At 40.0% G+C, this 23,425-nt stretch overlaps 1 protein-coding gene across 2 annotated transcripts in view; it reads left to right on the top strand.

Annotated features, from left to right (window-relative positions):
* The window catches only part of LOC126278379 (tetratricopeptide repeat protein 21B-like), a 268,639-nt gene that overhangs the window by 150,314 nt on the left and 94,900 nt on the right, over nt 1-23,425 (top strand). The window lies entirely within an intron of this gene.

Raw genomic sequence — 23,425 nt, 5'->3', positions numbered from 1 at the left:
TACAAGTGCTCATGACCACGATGTTGAGTGTCCCACAAACCAACATTAGTATCACTTTGTACAGAATGTTTATGGTCGATGTTTCCCCACATTTTTCCTGTATGTAGGACTTTATTCATTACACCCTTCCATAGTTCCTCCCTGTTGAGGGAGTCACTGACGTATTCCATACATATGTTGTCTCAATCAGCCACTCTCTTGTTTTCCTTCTTTTATTGCAAGTCGTAGTTGTTATTAAGTCAGAGTTGTGTGTAGTCTTTGTTGCTTCCATTTTATGTACATTTTTTTAAATGTTTATTTGCTATTACTGAGTAATATATTTCCCATTTCTTTGAGTGAATTTGTCTTGTTGTGAGTGAGACTTTCTTCTTCATTGCTATGAATGGGTCTGATTTTTGCATCTCTTGCCTCTCAGTTGATATACTCCATTGTTTTCCTTTCAATTGTAGGTTTGTATCTCCTCCTTTTTCTGCACATGCTGTTGAATCCTTCTGTTGTCTGTGTCTTTGCCATGTCTAGTATCTGTAGGGTTTCTTTCTTTACACTCACGCGTCATTGGCCAAATAATTTTTGCATTCGCCTTCTTCTTTCGATTTTCATGCTTCTGTCCAACACTTATGTGGATATTTTCAGGATTTCCTCTGGTTTTCATCCCTGTATTAATTCCCCTACTCTTTCGATGTTACCTTTGTTTTGCTCTATTCTATATTTTGCTTGGTATGTTTGGCTTCATATTCTATATTACCTTCAATACCAGTCTTCTCTAGGAGTTTTCTTACGTTGTTTGTGTAGTGGGTGTTTTGCTTTGGTCTTCTTGTGTAGAACCAGGCCATCTTGTCTGCTGCTTTCAGCTCATAGTGTACTTTCGTGGATCCTGTGGTGAGTTTATGTTGAATTGTCTGTTTTCTTTTTTTTCCTGGGTGTATTGTTTCTGAGTCAATTTTGTTTCTGATGGTTTACTTCTGCTTCTTGTGCTCTCTCAGGTCCATGTCATCACAATCATCCATTGATGTTCTCCTTCCCTCTGTGTCTTGGTCTGGTTTGGAATCATAGTCTTCTTGATTTCTGTGAGTTTTTACAGTCTTCCCTTGTTCGCTAACTGACTAACTGTGCCCGAATAGGCTTCAGAAGGCCCTATGGTACCGACTGACTGCTGTGTCACCTCAGGCATTAGGCATCACGTGAACGCAGGTATGGAGGGACACATGGTCAGCATACTGTTCTCCCAGCTATTGTCAGCTTTTGTGAGCAGAGCCACTACTTCTCAGTCAAGTAGTTCCTCAATTAGCCTCACAGCTGCTGTGATGCAGGACGATGTTCAGTGAGATTTAAAATATCCCCAGGCATCATGACCAGGTGTAACAGTGAATGCCATAGTGGAGCAGCAGGAACAGTTTGAAGCAACAAGGCATCTATACACCAGTTCCAGCAGTTTGCCCCCACAGCATTTCCAATTGCCGGGTACTGCCATTCACCTGCTCTCAACCACGCATACAGTGTGCCGTGATGGAAAACATAGTCTGACAACAGAAGGTGGCAAACGATCATGAATAATTCATATTGGTGATAAACAACTTAGACCAGCAAACTAATACATTAATATTGGACATAGCAGTAAACCCACTGCCACACAGAGCGTACTGCAAGCTGAAAGAAGCTAATCTCATGATGCACAAAATCTATTTTCCTCAGAGTCAGGCAAGTACTATACCAGAAGAAGCAGGGTGACATCACACCATTGGAGCACCTGCGCAACTTAATAGATGGCTCAGCAGTGGTTGACAGTTTGCTGTTACGTGATTGGCAGCAGCAACTTCTGGCTGAAGAATGGGCAGTGTTTGTGATATATGATTAGGGATCACCCTATAACGTACTAGAGGCTGGAGATAGGTTTTATGTGATCCTCAAGTCGACTGCAGCAGTTGCAGTGGCACCATCAGAACTATTGGAACGAAGTCAACTGAAACTACAACTCTGAACCGTGTGGCCATAATGCCCATCGAGTGTTTCAGACAAAATCAGGAGCTTAAGAGCCACAATGGTGACAATAAGGTGCCAGTAATCAAGATCAGTTCCAACCAGCGTTACCACCACATAATACACAACATTAGTGGAAGGACTCACACAAAGTGTGCTAGTATCACAAACATCGGCAGAGGTGCTACAAAATGCAAATCACTTTGTGCTTACTTAAAGGATCAAGGTGTCTACAGAACAGTTTGATGTCTGCATGCCTCAAAAACAGCCACCTCTGTGTGCATATTCTACCACTTTGAAACCTCTGTATATATCAGACGAACATACTGGCACAATGCTTGGATACCAGAATGTTAACCAAGCACCTTACCACAAGCCAGATGTTTGTCTACCTTTAAAGGCAGTTAATAAATCATCAGTCAACACTTATGGGCCGGCCGGGGTGGCCGAGCGGTTCTAGGCGCTACAGATTGGAACCGCGCGACCGCTACGGTCGTAGGTTCGAATCCTGCATAGGGCATGGATGTGTGTGATGTCCTTAGGTTAGTTAGGTTTAAGTAGTTCTAAGTTCTAGGGGACTGATGACCTTAGAAGTTAAGTCCCATAGTGCTCAGAGCCATTTGAACCATTTGAACACTTAGGACATGAAGAAATGAACATATATTAGGCATCGACTTCTAGGCATTGACTTGCTAACACATTTTACTCTAGCAGTTGACTTACAGGGAGTGTGATTGTTAAGCTTAGTGGATAACAGTGCAGTGTCAGTGACTAAAGATCATCTGACTTACGTTGTACTACAGGGAACTCAAAACATGTTACCCTTGAAGGAACATGGAAGTCTTCAGACAAACATGTAGGAGAATTAACAAATGTGCCACAAGAGCAGGTTCACTGCAGTAAGATCAAATACAGTACACTGAGGTGACTAAAGTCATGAGATGCCTCCTAATATCATGTCGGACGTCTTTTTACCTGGCGTAGTGTAGCAGCTCATTGAGGTACAGACTCAACAGGCTGTTGGAATTCCCCCACAGAAATATTTAGCCATGCTATCTCTATAGGCGTCTCTGATTACAAAAGCGTTGCTGGTGCAGGATTTTGTGCATAAACTTACCTCTCGATTATGTCCCATTAAAAATCGACGGGGGTTAATGTCGCGCGATCAGGGTTGCCAAACCATTCATTCAAATTGCCCGAAATGTTCTTCAAACCAATCATGACCACCTGTGACCTGATGACATGGTGCATTGTCATCCATGAAAATTCCTCTGCTGTTTGGGAACATGGAGCTCGTGAGTGGCTGCAGATGGTCTCAAAGTAGTTGAACGTAACTGTTTACAGTCAATATTGGTTCAGCTGGACCAAAGGACTCAGTCTACTCCATGGAAACACAGCACACACCATTATGGAGTCATCACTATCGTGCACGGTGCTTTGTTGTCAACTTGGGTCCTTGGCTTCATGAGGTCTGCATCTCACACACGAGCCATATCAATTGAAATCGAGTCTCATCTGACCAGGCCATGGTTTTCCAGGTGTTTAGTGTCCAACTGATGTATGTCATGAGCCCAGAAAAATCACTGCAGGCAATTTCGTGGTGTTAGTAGAGGCACTCGCATCGATCGTCTGCTTCCATAGCTCATTAACACCAAATTTCATGGCACGTTTCTAATGGATACATTTATTGTATGTCCCACATTGATTGATGCAGTTATTTCTCGCAGTGTTACTTGTCTGTTAGCATTGACAATTCTAAACAAACGCTGCTGCTCTTGGTTGTTGAGTGAAGGCTGTCGGCCGCGTCATTGTCCTAAAATTTTGTACTCTCGGCACACTCGTGACACTGTGAATCTTGGAACATTGAATTCCATGACGATTTCTGAGATAGAATGTCCCATGTACCTAGCTCCAACTGCCATTGCACATTCAGAGTTCGTTAATTCCTATTGTGTGGACATAATCATGTCGTAAACCTTTCCACATGAATTACCTGAGTACAAATGACAGCTCTACCAATTCACTGCCCTTGTATACATTTTGTATCTGATACCACCACCATCTATACACAAATGTATTGCTATCCCATGACTTTTGTCAGCTGAGTGTATGGTACACCACATCTGTATCACACCAGGACAGGCTGTCTCACTGCGCGCACACAGAATCGCACCCAAAAGGCTTACAAATATGAAGACGTTCTTCAAGCAGATATTAAAGTTGAGAGTTATTTTCCACTTGGATGACTTATAGTCTTCACATTCACTCCCACACCTTGCCCACATGTCAGACCACAATAATTCCAGAGCAGATGAGTCATGCTTCTCAAATGCCAGCAGAACACTCTCTCCAGTTGATGAACATATCAGCAAAACAGCTGACGGTCAAAGCCGCATCCAACCCATACAAGAGTCAGTTCGCAGATCAAGTTCAAATACCAAGGCATCACAGATGCTTTGCACTTTTGGGGGTGGGAGGAGGGAAGGGGCACTGTGTGGCCGCGATACATTTATGTGTAGCTGTGCATCGTAAAAGTAGCAGGTTGCACAAGTAAACTCTCTGAGTGGTTCTATGTCATTCCCTATCATAATATGTAGAAGAATACGAAGCAATCTTTTCAGATACTGGTGGTAATAAAGGTGGTTTTGACATCTAGTACCCAAGATCATCAGTGTGAGATGGTTTATAGGTTTGAATTTTGTATCGTGATATTATATTGAAAGCTGTATCAAGACTCAGTGGCTATACTTTCTTTCAACTTGCTGAGTAATAAATGAGTTTTTTTATTTTTGTAATTGTTTTATTGCATATGTAGGCCTTATACTTCAGAGTGACGTTTTCAGAGATCGTGATTGATAAAATGACTGTAGATTTCAAATAACTGGTGTCTGATAAGGCCCAGCTCGGTTGTCCACTCACAATTGGTCTGTGAACCAACAAAAGATACAGATTTTGAAATAATGGATTGTAATAATAAATTATGCATCTCTTTTAGTTATTCTAGGTCCCAACCATCAGTGCAAACCCCTGGTTCGCCAGTTATCATTGGTTTTTTAAAATTATTTTCGGCAACTTGAATATGACAGAGGCATTCCTCTACTGCAATCTCATGGTATATTTTATACAGGAGAAAGGCAAAACAGAACACAAATTGAACTCAGCTAAACTCGTATTTAACTTAAATTTCTCCTACTCAGAAAAAATATGAGGACTTGCTAAAAGCCTCTAAATTTTTTATGTGAAAACTCTTAAAGCCTTCAAAATAATGCAAACTTTTTTAACATTCTGCATCTTTATTCTTAATGTCTACATATTTATTTCTCAACATAGTCACCCTGGCGATGGGCACATTTCTCCCAACAAGACACTAGTCTGTTAATACTGTCACCTTGTTTTCACTGCTTCATCACTATCAAAGTGAATTCCTCATAGGTGTTCTTTAAGTCTTAGAAACAAAGTAAAATTACATGGGGCCAAGTCGGGACTGTATGGAGGATGATAGTGACAGTGAACCCATGGCATCAGATTGTTGCAGGTGTTACAGCACTCCTGTGTCGTCTCGCATTGTCGCGGATGGTAGAGGTGCTTGATATGTGGATGAACAATTCAAACTTGTGATTTCAGTTTTCTTAGGGTCTCTCATGCACTCACATAGTTAAATTATACAACACTATGGTATATGCTACAATTCTTTTATCGTGGCGGCTCGCGCATGCCTGCCCAGATGCGGGAGGTTGCTGCGTTGGCAGTTACAAATGATGCACGCGCCAAGAGAAGCAGCGCCATAGGATAGTATAGTTCGCAAACTTATGCTTAGGGGGGAGCGCGCAGTTTATGAAGTAAAGCCACCACAGCCGCATTAACCTTTTCGCTGCTACAGGGACGTGCTCCCTGCATTCTGCGCTGTGTGCGATTTTGTCATCACTGCACTGCTTGCCTGTGCAGACACATGGTGTTCCGACCGCTTTGACACACCTATCATTCGATTTCACAAAAACTATTTGGCCCAAAAATTTGATTTTTACACATCTTCTTGACTGATACCTTCCCCCCATAAATGACTTAATTTTGTTTTGATATTCAATGCAGCTGTTGTGCAGCATTAAATGTAGTAAACCATTGCACGAAATTTTGAAGAGTTGGCAGAAGTAAAAGTCCATAACGTATACTTTCCGTGTGGTTGATTTTAGTTGCCTCAATGTTGAGAATGAAATGTGGGCAAGATACCTAAATTTCATATAAATTTACTGTATAACAATATACCATTTAAGTACCAGATAGGTGTCGTATGTAATATTGAGAAATATTCCATCTTTCGCGACTGTAATAAAAGTTTTATTTATACCAGAGTCATTTTGCTTTTTTCTAAAAAGTTGTGATTAAAACAAAGTTGGCGAAGTACACAAAACTGAATTGCGGACATAATAAAACATAGAAACTGAAATATATTGTCAGTGAGGCGCAGTGCGCAAACAATTTGTGTTTGTCACAACGGAAAGCAAATACTTGCCAAAACATAGATCAGTCAACGAAAACATTAAATATGATGATGTTGCCAAAGCAGCGAAGCATAGAATTGCGTCAGACAATCAAGTAGCTCTGCAACGTACTAGCCGAAATTCTGCTCTAAATAAGCAAATATCTCAATGTGAATAGTAAAACAGCGACTGCGGAAGAGAAGATGTACAAACAAAACAGATAACATGAATATTGTATGAGTGCCTTTTCATTGTTTTTAATTGCTGTGAAAAGAAATATTGGAGAACAAGATTAGAAAAACCGAAAACTTATTATGATTATAATGAAGAGCCAAAGCACTAGAAATTTCAAAAAAATTGCATTCAAATGAATAAAATTCATGAAGTAAGACACTTAGATATTGTTTTTAAATAAAGAAAATATTACGCGCTGAACAAGGTTTGAACTCAGAACCTTTTGCTTAGCAGCCAAGCACCTTACGAATTACACTAACACAGCTCCTTAGTAAACAGAACCCCTGGAGGACTCTAAAATATCACGCAAAATACCGACAAACACTGGTGGTATAACTATGAATTACTCATGTTTCGTCGAAGTACTATAGAAAATAAACAATTACCACTGTTCTTTATTGCGAAAAAGTGGTTTGTGAGAATGATAAAAACACCTTTCCTTGCTATCGCCTGAATTAGGAGGCTTACTGCTTGTTTGGTTTAATTAATTAATAGAATATGAAGCAATTGGTATAAAGAATGCTTTTTCCAAACTTTTTATAAAAGAAAGTCTGCTATCAAGACTTGCTTTTGTTCAGTTACTTTATTTATGACTGAACGTTTCTAAAACTGAAGACACTCATCTGTGCTCACTGCTCTGCACTGCAGTCGAGCTCTGGCAATGTCATTCTCTGTTCATTGGCTGACTGTGTTTTGTGACGTCAGATGCGCAGAACGAACCTAAACTCAGCCGCCGTCGTAAATGACACACGCTATAGTGTCAAAAGGTTGCTACTTGTCTCAGCTAATTGCAAGAGTTGACTGAGTAATATGCATGGTGTTGAAAACGGAATAAAACATTCGGAGACATTATTTTCAGCACAGTATATTTATTCACCTTTAAACACGTTTACAGAAAATGGAATAAAAAATTTGGATACCTACTTATCAGCACAGAATATTCATTCACCTTCAGACATGTTTACATGCAATTTATTTCTTCATCTAAAGTTTATACACACTATAGTTACAACACTACAATATTCGTACCTGGCTCATTGCATATTTAATCTGTAATTATAATATAAGAAGACATTAACCTCAGTTATTACTTTAGTTATACACATTGTTATATAATGTATAGCCTTGTTAAAAGCTGAAGTAGTCCCATACTCAGGGAAAGATCATAAGGGAATAGATGCAGGAACCCTTTCATCACTGTTCTAGGCAAGGCTCTAGTGGAGATGGTTTGCCACTACCTTCCATCAACATGTTGTGATGTGCACTACATCTACATCTATACTGTACACACCACTGTGAGGTGCATGGCAGAGGGTATGTCCCATCATACCAGTTAGGGTTTTTTCCTGTTACATTCACATATGGAGTGTAGGAAGAATGATTGTTTGAATGCCTCTGTGCATTGTAACGGGACATCCTCCTCTAGAATTACTTTTCCTCAACTGTAGTTGTCGATACTAGTATTATTTTTCTAATTTTGGACAGGTCGGTATTATCTCAGCTACTTTTCTGAAAACTTTTATATAATTGTATACACAATGTGTTATATGTCAAGCTAAAATTTGCAAAAAGGAATTACTTTATTTTCGATGTTACAATAGATAAGTACTAGCTCTGAATGTGCAGTTAAAATTATTTGTTTCTAGATACATTGAAGTTAGATATTGCTTAGCACACTTAAAATTTCCATTATTAATTACGCAATCTAGTACTGTTTACTATGTTTATTTCTGGGTTCATTTATGAAATAATAAACAAAATTAATAGAAATTCATTTGTCAAGAAAAACTGTAAACCCTTTGGAATATGGTTATTACCACAGAGTGAAGTAGTAGTAAGCATGCCTCTGATGTGATCAGACATGTTTTTGTATTTTGGGTGAACAATGGGACTTTGGCTTTATCAATGTGAAAATTCAAAAGACTGTATGATATACTAAAATGTGACAAAATATATTAATGTAACAACAAAAATTCTGCAACAACAATCTTCAAATTTATTTAGATCAATTCAACCACGAGGATGTAAAATGTGAGAATTTCAGCTTCAAGAATCAGACCCCTAGACAGGAAGTACTGCTGCCAACTCTACACAAAAAGCTAAGTAAACTGGAGAGTTTAATGTAATCTTCGCTCCTCTCAAATTTTTCATAAAAGACTTTGCTTATTGCGGACAATAACTGGAATTAGGAAGGAGGGGGGAGATTACAGTATACAGTGATTATTCTAATCTTAACCTCACAATCCTTATGTGATCGGTACATAGAGGGTTGTAGTATATTCCTAGACTAATCATTTAAATCCAGTTCTTGAAACTTTGTTAATAGAGCTTCTCAGATTGGTTTACATCTGTCTTCAAGAGTTCTCCAGTTCAGTTCCTTCGTTATCCCTGTGACACCCTCCCATCGATTAACCAAATCTGTGACCATTCATGCTGCTGTTCTCTGTATACATTCAGTATCCCTTGTTACTCTTATCTGATACGGATCCTACACATTTGAGGAATATTCTAGGATGGGTCATGCAAGTGATTTGTAAGCAATCTCTTTTGTAGCTGGTTGCACTTCCCCACTATTCTACCAATAAACCAAAGTCTGCCACCTGCCGGCCGCGGTGGCCAAGCGGTTCTAGGCGCTTCAGTCCGGAACCACGCGACCGCTGCGGTCGCAGGTTCGAATCCTGCCTCGGGCATGGATGTGTGTGATGTCCTTAGGTTAGTTAGGTTTAAGTAGTTCTAAGTTCTAGGGGACTGATGACCTCAGATGTTAAGTCCCATAGTGCTCAGAGCCATTTGAACCATTTTTTCATTTTTGAACCAATCTGCCACCTACTTTACCTGCAACTGAGCCTATGTACCTATGTGATCATTCCATTTCATATTCCTACAAAGTGTTACTCCCAGGTACTTGTATGAGTTGGCTAATTCCAGCAGTGACTCATTGATATTGTAGTCATAGGATACTCTATTTCTTCGTTTTGTGAAGTGCAAAATTTTACATTTTTGAACATTTAGAGCATGTTGTCAATCTCTGCACTATGTTGAAATCTTATCAAGATCTGACTGAATATTTACGCAGTTTCTCTCAGATAGTTCATCATAGATAATTTGCATGATCTGCAGAAAGCCTGATTTTACTAGTCCTCCCTAACAAAAAGTTCTCAGTCCAGTCATAAATTTCACTTGATACCCCACACGATCATACTTTTGACAATAAGTGTAGGTGCAGTACTGACAAGGGGAGACCACCACAATGTTTGGAACATGGATTTGCTGCAAACTTCGTACACTCTTAGTACTGCATGAGGACAACAAAATGTGCAAGCAATAGTGTGTACTTCTCAAGAGTTATTGAGAAAATCAGAAGATAATTTCGGTTGTCAAATATACACCTGTGCATAGCCATTTTTACCATGAAGCGGCGGCAGCTGAGTGGTTAGCATTCAAGCCTCATAATGCTGGTACGAGTCCCGTTCGTCAGTTTTCTAAATTTCTAACACAGTCATTTTCTTTACTATTTGTATTACAATTGATATAATGGGAAAAATATGTGTAATCAGATGAACTGTTATTAAATTTACAGTGTTATTTGGCAATCTTCAAATTTTTATTATCACAAATAATATAATATTCTCAGCTATCGACTAGTAAACGACCAAACACATTAAGTGATACTGAAAATGTATGCTTGTCTGTGTCTTCAAAATTGTCCGTATTTAATCGAAAGAGAATGAGAAATTGCTTCTCGTGAAGAAGCTATTAAAATTCACTCGATACTGCATGACCAATTATCAGTGCCGATATTTTACATCTACATCTACATCTACATCTACATCTACATCCATACTCTGCAAGCCACCTGACGGTGTGTGGCAGAGGGTACCCTGAGTACCTCTATCAGTTCTCCCTTCTATTCCAGTCTTGTATTGTATGTGGAAAGAAGGATTGTCGGTATATCTCTGTGTGGGCTCCAATCTCTCTGATTTTATCTTCATGGTCTCTTCGCGAGATATACGTAGGAGGGAGCAATATACTGCTTGACTCCTGGGTGAAGGTATGTTCTTGAAACTTCAAGAAAAGCCCGTACCGTGCTACTGAGCGTCTCTCTTGCAGAGTCTTCCACTGGAGTTTATCTATCATCTTCATAACGCTTTCGCAATTACTAAATGATCCTGTAACAAAGTGCGCTGCTCTCCGTTGGATCTTCTCTCTCTCTTCTATCAACCCTATCTGGTACGGATCCCACACTGATGAGCAGTATTCAAGCAGTGGGCAAACAAGCGTACTGTAGCCTACTTCCTTTGTTTTCGGATTGCATTTCCTTAGGATACTTCCAATGAATCTCAGTCTGGCATCTGCTTTACCGACGATCAACTTTATATGATCATTCCATTTTAAATCACTCCTAATGCGTATTCCTAGATAACTTATGGAATTAATTGCTTCCAGTTGCTGACCTGCTATTTTGTAGCTAAATGATAAGGGATCTATCTTTCTATGTATTCACAGCACATTACACTTGTCTACATTGAGATTCAATTGCCATTCCCTGCACCATGCAGATCTTCCTGCATTTCAGTACAATTTTCCATTGTTACAACCTCTCAATACAACTCAGCATCATCTGCAAAAAGCCTCAGTGAACTTCTGATGTCATCCACAAGGTCATTTATGTATATTGTGAATAGCAACGGTCCTATGACACTCCCTTGCGGCACACCTGAAATCACTCTTACTTCGGAAGACTTCTCTCCATTGAGAATGACATGCTACGTTCTGTTACCTAGGAACTCCTCAATCCAATCACACAATTGGTCTGATAGTCCATATGCTCTTACTTTGTTCATTAAATGCTACGCTCTTCTAGAGACCTACGGTGCACCGCTGCAAGAAGGGGGCAAGTTCCTTCACGTACTCCGTGTAAAATCGAACTGGTATCCCATCAGGTCCAGCGGTCTTTCCTCTTTTGAGCAATTTTAATTGTTTCTCTATCCCTCTGTCGTCTATTTCGATATTTAAGGAAATGCTGCATTATGCATGGTTTGCTTCCAAATTATCGGCTGAAAGAGAGGTTTTTGAAAATGTTAATGAGATTTGTTTTTCCACAGAAAACCTCAAAAGACCATGCGTATGCGGAAACATAGCATTTATTCAATGCAGCTGGTGCTGTTTAACTTTTATGTTTTCCATTTTTTTATGAAAAATACCATCCTGCAACTTGTACTTGTAATGTCGAAGCCATCTGTGTTGGTCAGAACTTGGAAGTAACAAGCTATTTCGGGCTCCTTCCAGGTATAAGGGATTTCTCAAATCACGGACAAGCATACATTTTCAGTATCACTTTATGCATTTAGTCATTTACTAGTCAATAGTTATGAATATTATATTATTTGTGATAATAAAAATTTATGGGCTGTACGGGAGATGTTGCAGTGTCTTCCAACCAAATTGTTGAAGCATAGTGTTCATCCAGTTGGCAATGTGGGGACGGGTATTATTATGCAACAGGATGCTCAAGGGCGAATGGCAAAGCCAAAAGTGAAAACATCTGTCATCTCCCTCATCAAACAAATCCAGAGCTGTTCACACAAGTTCTGGTAAGTTCATGATGACCTTCTTTGACTGCCGTAAATCTCTGCTCGTCAAGTTCCTTGAGCATATAACCTCAATCAGTGCACAATGCTATCAAGACATGTTGCATAAACTGCGACACGCCATAAAGTGAAAATGCCCAGGAATCCTGTCAGATAGAATCATCCTGTTGAACAATAATGCCTGCTATCACTTTGCCAATTGGATGAAGGCTACACCTCAGTGGTTTGGTTGAGAAACACTTTTCTCAGCAGACTGGATCTTTCATCATGCGATTTTCACATCTATGGTAAACTGAAGAAAGACATGCATGGATGTCAGTTTAAGTCAGACAAGGAAGTGCAAGAGTGAGTGCAGTTTTGGATTCTACAATACAGGAATTGATGATCTTGTCTCCCAGTGGGATAAATGTCTTACCGCATGTAGTGATTACCTTTGAATGGAAGCATTCCGTGGTCCTGTTGTGGTAGGTTTGTGGTTTTCATTTGACTGCCCCTTATAATTTTCAAACTTCCAAATTATTTATTACGCCTGATTCAGATTACTTCACTGTATAAAATGCTTTACCTTTTACCTACATTGTTAATATGTTCCTGAATTTTTTGAAGGCACTGAATGGGCATTTTTGGGCAGTTTGTTAAAATATGAGACCAAGATACTTATATCTGTTGTGGACCTTTGCTTGTGTGGCTTATGATTTGTCAGCTGCATATGTATTTCTTGTGTTATGGTGGTGTACTGATATCCAGTTTTTCTGTAGCATGTACTAGGCAAACATAAAAATACATGGTAGGGACTGTCATGATATTCATTTCCATGAAGCAGTGTCTGTATGATACCATAGAGTTAGTCCCGTGATGCACTGGTTACCATTTTTGCCATTTAAATGCAGTCTTTGATGCAGGTGAGTTTCCCCATACACGGGGAAGTCCTAGTCTGATCTCTACCACTATTTGATGCTACCACAGTTCAAAACACCAGACAAGATGCTAAGTCCCATGGCTGCGTTCTATGTTGTATTATGGAATGTGTATCTTATAGATACCATTTAACTGCCCAAAGTTGGCATGACACCAGAACATTGGGTATGTTGATATATGGTTACATTCATGCATTTTCTGTTTTGCATATTCTTACACATATTATCTTCCAAACTGGAACTCGCCAGATGAAGTGCAACATCAATAACCAAAATTTGGTAAAATTTTATATCCAGAAAGTAAAGCTATTTTAAGTGTTTGTGATAAAATTGTCATCTGGATATAATTCACTACAAAATAACATTTATTAGGTAATTTTGCACTAACACATTTTGAGACAGGATTTGCATCTATATTCACCTTCATCGCAAAATGTACATTTTTCAGGTCTCTGTCTTGTGGTTAAGTACAAGTGCATTAGCAGGAGAGCATTCTCCACTATTCCACAGTATTGTAGTTTCTTATTGGGATGTTGTGGGATACTATACCAAAGGCTTTCCTTATATCCAACAATGCCAGGAACATTATTGGCCTATTCCCGAAGCAATCATATGCTTTTGTTACAATGTTGTAAACTTCTTTCACAGGAGACGGGTGGACCTAAAGCCATGCTGCACAGGACAAATTATGTTATTGTATTCAAAATATTTTTACATCTTGTGGTACATATCTGTACTAGAAATTCTTAGACTGTTTTGTTTGTTATATTTGTTAAAGCTGTTATTATCTATTTTCTGCTGCATTCAATAGCAAAATTTGAGTTTGGCTATAGCTTCATTAACTTGTGTATTAGTTACATCTGCAACTACATGGTTACTCTGCAATTCACACTTTGCCTGGCAGAGGGTTCATCAAACCATTTTCATACTTCTTCTGTACCATTCCACTCTCGAATTATGCGTGGGAAAAGGAACACCTAATTCTTTCTGTTTGAGCTCTGATTTCTCTTATTTTGTTAGGATGATCATTTCTCCCTACATAGGTTGGCAACAAAATATTTTTGCATTTGAAAGAGAAAGTTGGTGAATGAAATTTCGTAAATAGATCTCGCCGCAAAAAAAAACGCCTTTGTTTCAGTGACTGACACCCCAACTCGCATATCATATCAGTGACACTCTCATCCCTATTGCGTGATAACACAACACGAGCTGCCCTTCTTTGCACTTTCTCGATGTCCTCCGTCAATCCTACCTGGTAAGGATCCCACACCGCACAGTAGTATTCCAGCAGAGGACGGATAAGTGTAATGTAGGCTGTCTTTTTAGTGGGTTTGTCGCATCTTCCAAGTGTTCTACCAACAAAGCACAGTCTTTGTTTCGCCTTCCCCACAATATTATCTTTCCAATTCAAGTTGCTTGTAATTGTAATTCCTAGGTATTTAGTCGAATTGAGAGCCCTTAAATTTGTGCAATTTATTGTATACCCAAAATTTATGGGATTTCTTTTAGTACCCATGTGGATGACCTCTCACTTTTCTTTGTTTAGTGCCAATTGCCACTTTTTGCACCATACAGAAATTCTGTCTAGATCATTTTGTAATTGGAATTGATCATCTGATGATTTTACTAGACAGTAAATTACAGTATCATCTACAAACAGTCTAAGGGGGCTGCTCAGATTATCACCTCGATCATTTATGTAAATCATAAACAGCAGTGGGCCTATGACACTATCTTGCGGAACGGCAGATATCACTTCAGTTCTACTCGATAATTTACCGTCTATCACTACAAACTGTGACCTCTCTGAGAGGAAATCACGAATCCAGTCACACAATTGAGACGATACTCCGTATGCAAGCAATATGGTTAATAGTTGCTTGTGAGGAACGGTATCAAAAGCCATCTGGAAATCTAGGAATATGGAATCGATCTGAGATCCCTTGTCGACAGCACTCATTAATTCATGGGAATAAAGAGCTAGCTGTGTTGCACAAGAATGATATTTTCTGAATACGTGTTGGTTATGTATCAGTAAGTCATTTTCTTGAAGGTGATTCATAATGTTCGAGTACAGTATATGCTCCAAAATCCTACTGCAAATTGAGGTCAGTGATGTGGGTCTTTAATTCAATGGGTTACTCCTATTTCCTTTCTTGAATATTGGTGTGGCCTGTGCTACTTTCCAGTCTTTAGCAACAGATCTTTCTTCAAGTGAGCAGTTGTATATGATTGCCAAGAAAGGCACTATTATGTCTGCATACTCTGAAAGGAACCTGATTAGTGTACCATCTGGACCAGAAGACTTGCCTTTTTTCGAATTCTAGAATATTTACTTTGTCTTCTTTCGGAAAGGAATTACAGGAAACTGTATTTAGTAACTCCACTTTAGTGGCACCATCATCAGTAACACTTCCATCGCTATCGCGTAATGACAGCATTGACTGTTTTTTGCCACTGGTGTACTTTACATAGGCTACAATCTCTTTGGGCTTTCTACCATATTGTGAGACAATGTTTCATTGTGTAAACTATTAAAAGCATCTCGCATCGATATCCGCACTAATTTTTGAGCTTCTGTGAAACTTAGCCAGTCTTGAGGATTTTGCGTTCTTCTGAATTTGGAATGCTTTTTTCGTTGCTTCTGCAACAGTGTTCTGATGTGTTTTGTGTACCAAGGTGGAGCAGTCCCATCTCTTATTAACTTATACCGTATAAATCTATCTATTGCTGTTGATTCTGTATCTTTGAATTTGAGCCATATCTACTCTACACTTACATAATAAGCTTGGAAGGAATGGAGACTCACTCTTAGGATGGCATCAAGCGAATTTTTATCTGCTGTTTTAAATAGATATATTTTGCGTTTATTTTTAGTGGTTTTGTTTGAAGTGGTTTTGAGCCTCGCTACAATGACCTTGTGTTCACTAATCCCCGTATCTGTCATGACGCTCTCTATTAGATCAGGATTATTTGTGGCTAAGAGGTCAAGTGTGTTTTTACAACCATTTACAATTGGTGTGGGCTCATGTTCTAATTGTTCAAAGTAATTCTCAGAGAAAGCATTTAGTACATTTTTGGAAGATGTTTTCTGTCTACCATCGGCTTTTAATATGTATTTTTGCCAACAAATTGAGGGTAAATTGAAGTCTCCACCAATTATAACTGTATGAGTGGGGGATTCAAGTTTTCTTTGAACCGTCCAGCTATTATATCATCTGAGTTGCGGGGGGGGGGGGGGGGGGGGGGGGGGGTAGAAGGAGCCAATTATTATTTTGGTACCGCTGTTGAGTATAATCTCTACCCATAGTAATTCCCAGGATTTAACTATTATAAACTACTACCAACAGACACACACTCACCACCACCTACTTCATTCAACGTATCTTTTCGAAAACGGTTTGTGCCTCTGTAAAAATTTCGTCATACTTTATCTCTGGCTTTAGCCAGCTTTCTGTTCCCATATCGATTTCACCTTCAGTGCTTTCTATCAGCACTTGAAGCTCTGGTACTTTTCCAACACAGCTATGAAAATTTACAACTACAATAACGACTGTTGCTTGGTTGATTCTCATCGTTTCTTTGCCCTGTACTATTTGAGACTGGAGCCATTTTTTATCTTTCCCAAGACTGTCTAACCTATAAAACTGCCTAGTCCATGCCACACAGCCCCTGCTACCTGTGTAGCCACTTCCTGTGTGTAGTGGACACCTGACCTATTTAGCAGAACCCATATCACCACCACCTTATGGCGCAAGTCAAGGAATCTGCAGCCTACACGGTCGCAGTACTGTCTGAGCCTCTGATTCAGACCCTCCACTCGGCTCTGTACCAAAGGTCTGCAATCGGTCCTGTCGACGATATTGCAGATGGTGAGCTCTGCCTTCATCTCGCTAGCAAGACTGACAGTCTTCACCAGCTCAGATAGCTGCCAAAAACCAGAGAGAATCTCTTCCAATTCATAGCAACATGTGTCATTAGTGCCAACATGAGCCACCACCACAGTTGGCTGCACCCTGTACCGTTCATGGCATCCGGAAGGACCCTTTCCACATCTTGGATGACTCCCCCTGGTATGCACATGGAGTGCACATTGACTTTCTTCCCATCCTTAGCTACCATATCCCTAAGGGGCTCCATCACCTACCTAACATTGGAGCTCCCAGTGACAAGCAATACCACCCTCTGCGCTTGTCCGGACCTCTCAGGAAGACAGGCACTGCCACAACAGGTGAGGCCGTCCATGCTGGCTCAGAAGTACTTTCAGCAATGGGCAGTACATCAAACCTGTTATGGAGGTGTAAGGGTACAACCTTACGGCCAGCACCAACTTTCGCCTTCCGTACAGGGATTCTTGATCTCGCCACGGTTCGCCAATCACCGTCAGGTAAATGCCGAATCCGAGGGCGCAGTGGCATCAGAGATCCCAGGTGATGCTACAGGTTCCAGAGGTGCCAAAGCGCTCACCTTGGATTTCCCAATGTCACCCCGGCCCAGGGCAACAGCCTGGAGCCTGTCGACCACGGCCAACACAGCTTCCAGCTGTTTACGGATTGTGGCCAATTCCCCCTGAATCCATACACAGCAGGTGCAGCCAGTATCTATCCCTAACTTTTTTTTCCCTCTCTTTTATCTCACAAGCCGTTTGAAACAAACAGACGACTGATGACTACATGAATTTACATTATACAGGTACTAAAATGCGATGCTACAGCTCTCAAATACTATAATATGCCAGAAAATTGTGAATTAAACTATGCAAGTACCAAAAAACACACAAGAAATTAAGAATTAAACTATAAAACATGTAAGTGAGCTAAGAGTGTGACTTGTTGCTGACTGCTGCTTATCCAACGTTGGCAGGGAGCTCACTGGCTGTAACCATTTGACACTGGCCGTTCAAAACAAAAACAGATGACTGATGACTATGCGAATTTACACTATTCAGGTAGTAAAACACGGTGCTACAACTCTCAAATACTATAATATGCCTGAAATTTGTGAATTAAACTATGCACAAGTACCCAAAAACATGCAAAGAAATTAGGAATTAAACTATGAAACAAATAAGTGAGCTAAGAGTACGACTTGCTACTGGCTGCTTCTTATCCAACGGTGGCAGGGCGTTTACTCTTCCGTGACTTCATTTTAAACCGCCATTTGATTTATTGTGTAATGGTGGCTCTAGTTCTTGTTCCTTGTTCACATCATCCTCAGTGTTGGTTTCTAAGTTATAATTGGTGAAGCATGCATTTAATGTGTTGGGAGGAACTGGAATACTGCAATCTGTCTTTCAGTAATTTAATTCTGTGGTAATGATTCCCCATGATGTCTATAATTATTTAAAAATAGAATGTATCCATCATTGCCTTGCTTTTTGCTGTTGTGATAACAGATTTGCAGTGCTTTTCTCATGATCATTTACTTTTCCTTGTCTTTTATACTGTAATGTGGCCTATCATAAGACAGGAGCATTTAGTTATGGTATCTACAAATATTTTAAACTTTTTTAGAAAAGGGGTTTTCCTTAGAATATTTCTTACAATGTTCAGGGCATATTTTTTAAATGACTTCAGTTAGCACACCATAAAAGTATTGTGGTTGACGTATTAGCTTCCATATCATGTATAGTTAGCTCATTCCATTCTATTAAGCTTAATCTAGATTGTATGGATCTGATCACCCTTCCTTGACTCTTCATTGTTATCTGTAGAAATGGTCAGAAAGACTTAGTTTAATTGTACCAGGTTGCATTTTGCTAAATTGAAAATTATAGGAAATAATATGCAGGCATGCAGCCAGTCTTTCAGTCTTGTCATTTATACAGTATAAAAATGTAGTGTAAACGCTGTAAAACTGATATCAATATTAATGTCACCAAGTATTATCTCTCTGCAAGTTTTTTCCTGGGGAAGATTTTCTATGAACAAATCCTCATTGTGATTGGGAGGGTTGATACACAGAGAAGCTATAATTTCTGGTTTTGGAAATAGTGCAGCTGCAGCCTCAAAATTAGATTCTGTACGAAGGTCAATAACATCTGTAATTTCGTAACTTTTTTGAACACTGTTATGAAAAGGGTGCATTGCTACTCATCATAGTGATGACACATTGAATTGGAGACAGGTACGACAAAAAGACTGTTACACATTGAGCTTTTGGCCAAAGCCTTTGTCAGAAAAGAATACACGTATACATTCACACAAGCTAGCACATCTCATGCATACATGGCAGCTATCTCTTGTCTGCTTTGTTTATGTGTGTATGAGGTGTGCTTGCTTGTGCAACTGTGCATGTGTTTTCTTGGGGCAGTGCATGTGTTTTCTTTTCTGAAGAAGGCTTTGGCCAAAAACTTAATGTCTAACAGTCTTTTTGTTGCGGGTGCGCACGCGCGCGCGCGTGTGTGTGTGTGTGTGTGTGTGTGTGTGTGTGTGTGTGTGTGTGTGTGTGTGTGTGTGTGTGTGTGCATCTACATGTCATCTTTATGGTGAGTAGCAATCTATCATTTTCATAATACTGCTGATATTCCGACTTGGACTTTCCATTGTTTAGTGTATTCTAATGTAGGCCAAAAAGCCACCATATTTCATATTTGTTCTACAATGGCCTGTTATTAATTCATTGCCATTTGTACTTATTCTAATTTTCCATATGATAACCAGTGTTCATTTACCACAATCACAGTACAGTTTAACTTTTCCGCCAGTATTGGAGAAATGTACATTAATAGGCAGGACCAATAAACTTGTTTCATTGCTAGCTGGTATTAACGATTCTGCTTCAGAATTATGAAGATTACATACTGTATTTGTCTGTTCTAGTTCTTGTACATGATTTTTTTTGGGAACTGCAGTGTACCCACAGTCAAATTTACTGTGCCATTAAGCTGATTATTTTTATGTAAATTATGTAGGGGTCAGTTAACTTTTACTCAAACTGCTGTCTTCTGGTGAGAATATTCTTAAATACTCCTCATCAGTGGCAGCTCATGAGTATACATACTGGGTGTTCACAGATTTTTAGATTCGGGTAAATTAGAGAGTGTGAAATTAATAGCATCTGCTGTATAACATTTATACTTATCAACAACTTTAAAAACTACAGCCACTGCCAATAATAACAGCGACAGTAATAATAATAATAATAATAAAATAATAATAATAATATACATATCTGATCTGACAACAGAAAGAATTGTTTTTGTGGAATTTTCTTGTTTTATATGTAATTAAGAGCAGTTAAGGGCAATAATGAAATAATGTGCAAGCTTCTGCAGCTCAAGTATAAAAGATCCCTAACTGATGTATTAGTTCTTGGATGCAGGAGAGACGCTCAGTAGCTCAGTACGGGCTTTTGTTAAAGTTTCGAGAACATACCTTCGCCGAAGAGTCAAGCAGTATATTGAAACTTCCTGGCAGATTAAAACTGTGTGCCCGACCGAGACTCGAACTCGGGACCTTTGCCTTTCGCGGGCAAGTGCTCTACCATCTGAGCTATTGAAGCACGACTCACGCCCGGTACTCACAGCTTTACTTCTGCCAGTATCCGTCTCCTACCTTCCAAACTTTACAGAAGCTCTCCTGCGAAACTTGCAGAACTAGCACTCCTGAAAGAAAGGATATTGCGGAGACATGGCTTAGCCACAGCCTGGGGGATATTTCCAGAATGAGATTTTCACTCTGCAGCGGAGTGTGCATTGATATGAAACTTCCTGGCAGATTAAAACTGTGTGCCCGACCGAGACTCGAACTCGGGACCTTTGCCTTTCGCGGGCAAGTGCTCTACCATCTGAGCTACCGAAGCACGACTCACGCCCGGTACTCACAGCTTTACTTCTGCCAGTATCCGTCTGAAGAGTGAAAATCTCATTCTGGAAACATCCCCCAGGCTGTGGCTAAGCCATGTCTCCGCAATATCCTTTCTTTCAGGAGTGCTAGTTCTGCAAGTTTCGCAGGAGAGCTTCTGTAAAGTTTGGAAGGTAGGAGACGGATACTGGCAGAAGTAAAGCTGTGAGTACCGGGCGTGAGTTGTGCTTCGGTAGCTCAGATGGTAGAGCACTTGCCCGCGAAAGGCAAAGGTCCCGAGTTCGAGTCTCGGTCGGGCACACAGTTTTAATCTGCCAGGAAGTTTCATATCAGCGCACACTCCGCTGCAGAGTGAAAATCTCATTCTGGAAGCAGTATATTGTTCCCTCCTATGTATATCTTGCGAAGAGACCATGAGGATAAAATCAGAGAGATTAGAGCCCACACAGAAGCATACCGACAATCCTCCTTTCCACGAACAATACGAGACTGGAATAGAAGGGAGAACCGATAGAGGTACTCATGGTACCCTCCGCCACACACCGTCAGCTGGCTTGAGGAGTACGGATGTAGATGTAGATGTAGATGATTTACTTCCAGGCTGAAAATCAGATGTTCTTACACTGCACCCACGCAGCAACTTACGTTAACTTGTGTTGCACTTCCTTGTTAAATGTTTACCTGTCACACTTATTTGATTTTGTTACTCTCTCAATCAAAGGACCTGTTCTCGGAGACCCTAGTCCTTTAGGGGCTAACTCTCCCTGGTAATTTACTTTTCTGTTCCCAGAAAGAGATTTTCACTCTGCAGCAGAGAGTGTGCTGATACGAAACTTACTGGCAGATGAAAGCTGTGTGCCGGACAGAGACGAGAAATTGAGACTTGCGCCTTTCGCGGGCATGTGCTCTACTGACTGAGCTACCCAAGCATAACTCATGACCCATCCACACAACTTTACTTTTCTGTTAGCGTTTAAAATAGATTCAACATAGTTTATGTTTACACTGAACACGAAAGCTGATTCCCACACAGTAAACAACCAACTCTTAAATACTAAATGCCGTTGGTGGAAAAGATTAAACTCAGGTAGTAATGTTTATCAACATGGTCACTTGGCCAGTATACAAATGAGGTGCTGAGATCTATAAGGGCCTAGAGCACACCTCTGTCAATCCAACTTTTAAGTGAATATAAGAGAAACCAGTGATAGAGCTTTTCATGAATTTTCATATGTATAATGTGGACCTACAGTGCAAATAAACCTGACTTGCCATAAGATCAACAGATTTCATGAATAAATGCTACAATCTCGTAATCGACACTGACGAAACATGAATAAATGCTACAATCTCATAATTGACACTGATGCGCTTTAGGCCCTTATGTTTTTCAGCGTCTCTAATGTATTACTGTATGATAAAATTCAAAACTTAATGTATTGTATCTCATTCAGAATCCCCCAAAACAAAATAGGTTTATTGTCAGAACATGTTTAACGTGCACTAATGCCTGATCTAAAAAATAGGTTGAATTAACATATCTGGGGAGCGTGCTATGATCTAGCTGGATTTATGTCAAGCAAACTGGGGTAAAAGTCTGCTGCAGTGTGCTACCATCTGGTGGCACTGACGTAAATTTCTACTTGAGTCACAAGAGCTAGCTGTGAGCATTGTGAATCACACACATTGTTTATCTAATTCGTATGTATGTGGCCGGTAAGTCAATTACTTGAGTAGCACATGTGCAAAAGCTCCTTAAAACCTGCACAACTGAAGGTATACTCGTGACCCTGTTGCCAAGTTTCACGAAGTCTGGAGAAGTAGTAGCGTGGTAGATTTAAGTGCCGTATCCTTCAGATTGCAGCATCTATGCTACATTTAACAACATTCAAAGAAAAATAACCAATAAATCTGCAAGGTGTTGAAAGTTAGTGTTCACGTACACTTGTGCTCTAATACAGGATCCGCCACTGCTCCTACTGCATGTTGTGACCCATGCAACAAACTAAACAGTGACCAGTGTAGTTTCCACTGTAGATATACTATGCCATTGTCTCCACAGGTTTGTGTTCTTCACACAGTTAGCATCTTAGGTAGCCTTTCTTATACTCATATTTATATGTCTGCTTGTGTCTGTGTATGTGCTGATGGATATATGTGTGTGTGTGTGTGTGTGTGTGTGTGTGTGTGTGTGTGTGTGTGTGTGTGTGTGCGCGCGAGTGTACACCTGTCCTTTTTTTCCCCCTAAGGGAAGTCTTTCCGCTCCCGGGATTGGAATGACTCCTTACCCTCTCCCTTAAAACCCACATCCTTTCATCTTTCCCTCTCCTTCCTGAAGAAGCAACCATTGGTTGCAAAAGCTAGTAATTCTGTGTGTGTGTTTGTGTGTTTTGTTCATTGTGCCTGTCTGCCAGCGCTTTCCC

Source organism: Schistocerca gregaria, chromosome 6 (genome assembly GCF_023897955.1).
Source record: "Schistocerca gregaria isolate iqSchGreg1 chromosome 6, iqSchGreg1.2, whole genome shotgun sequence".
Lineage (NCBI taxonomy): Eukaryota > Metazoa > Arthropoda > Insecta > Orthoptera > Acrididae > Schistocerca > Schistocerca gregaria.
This window is presented reverse-complemented; position numbering and strand designations above follow the sequence as displayed.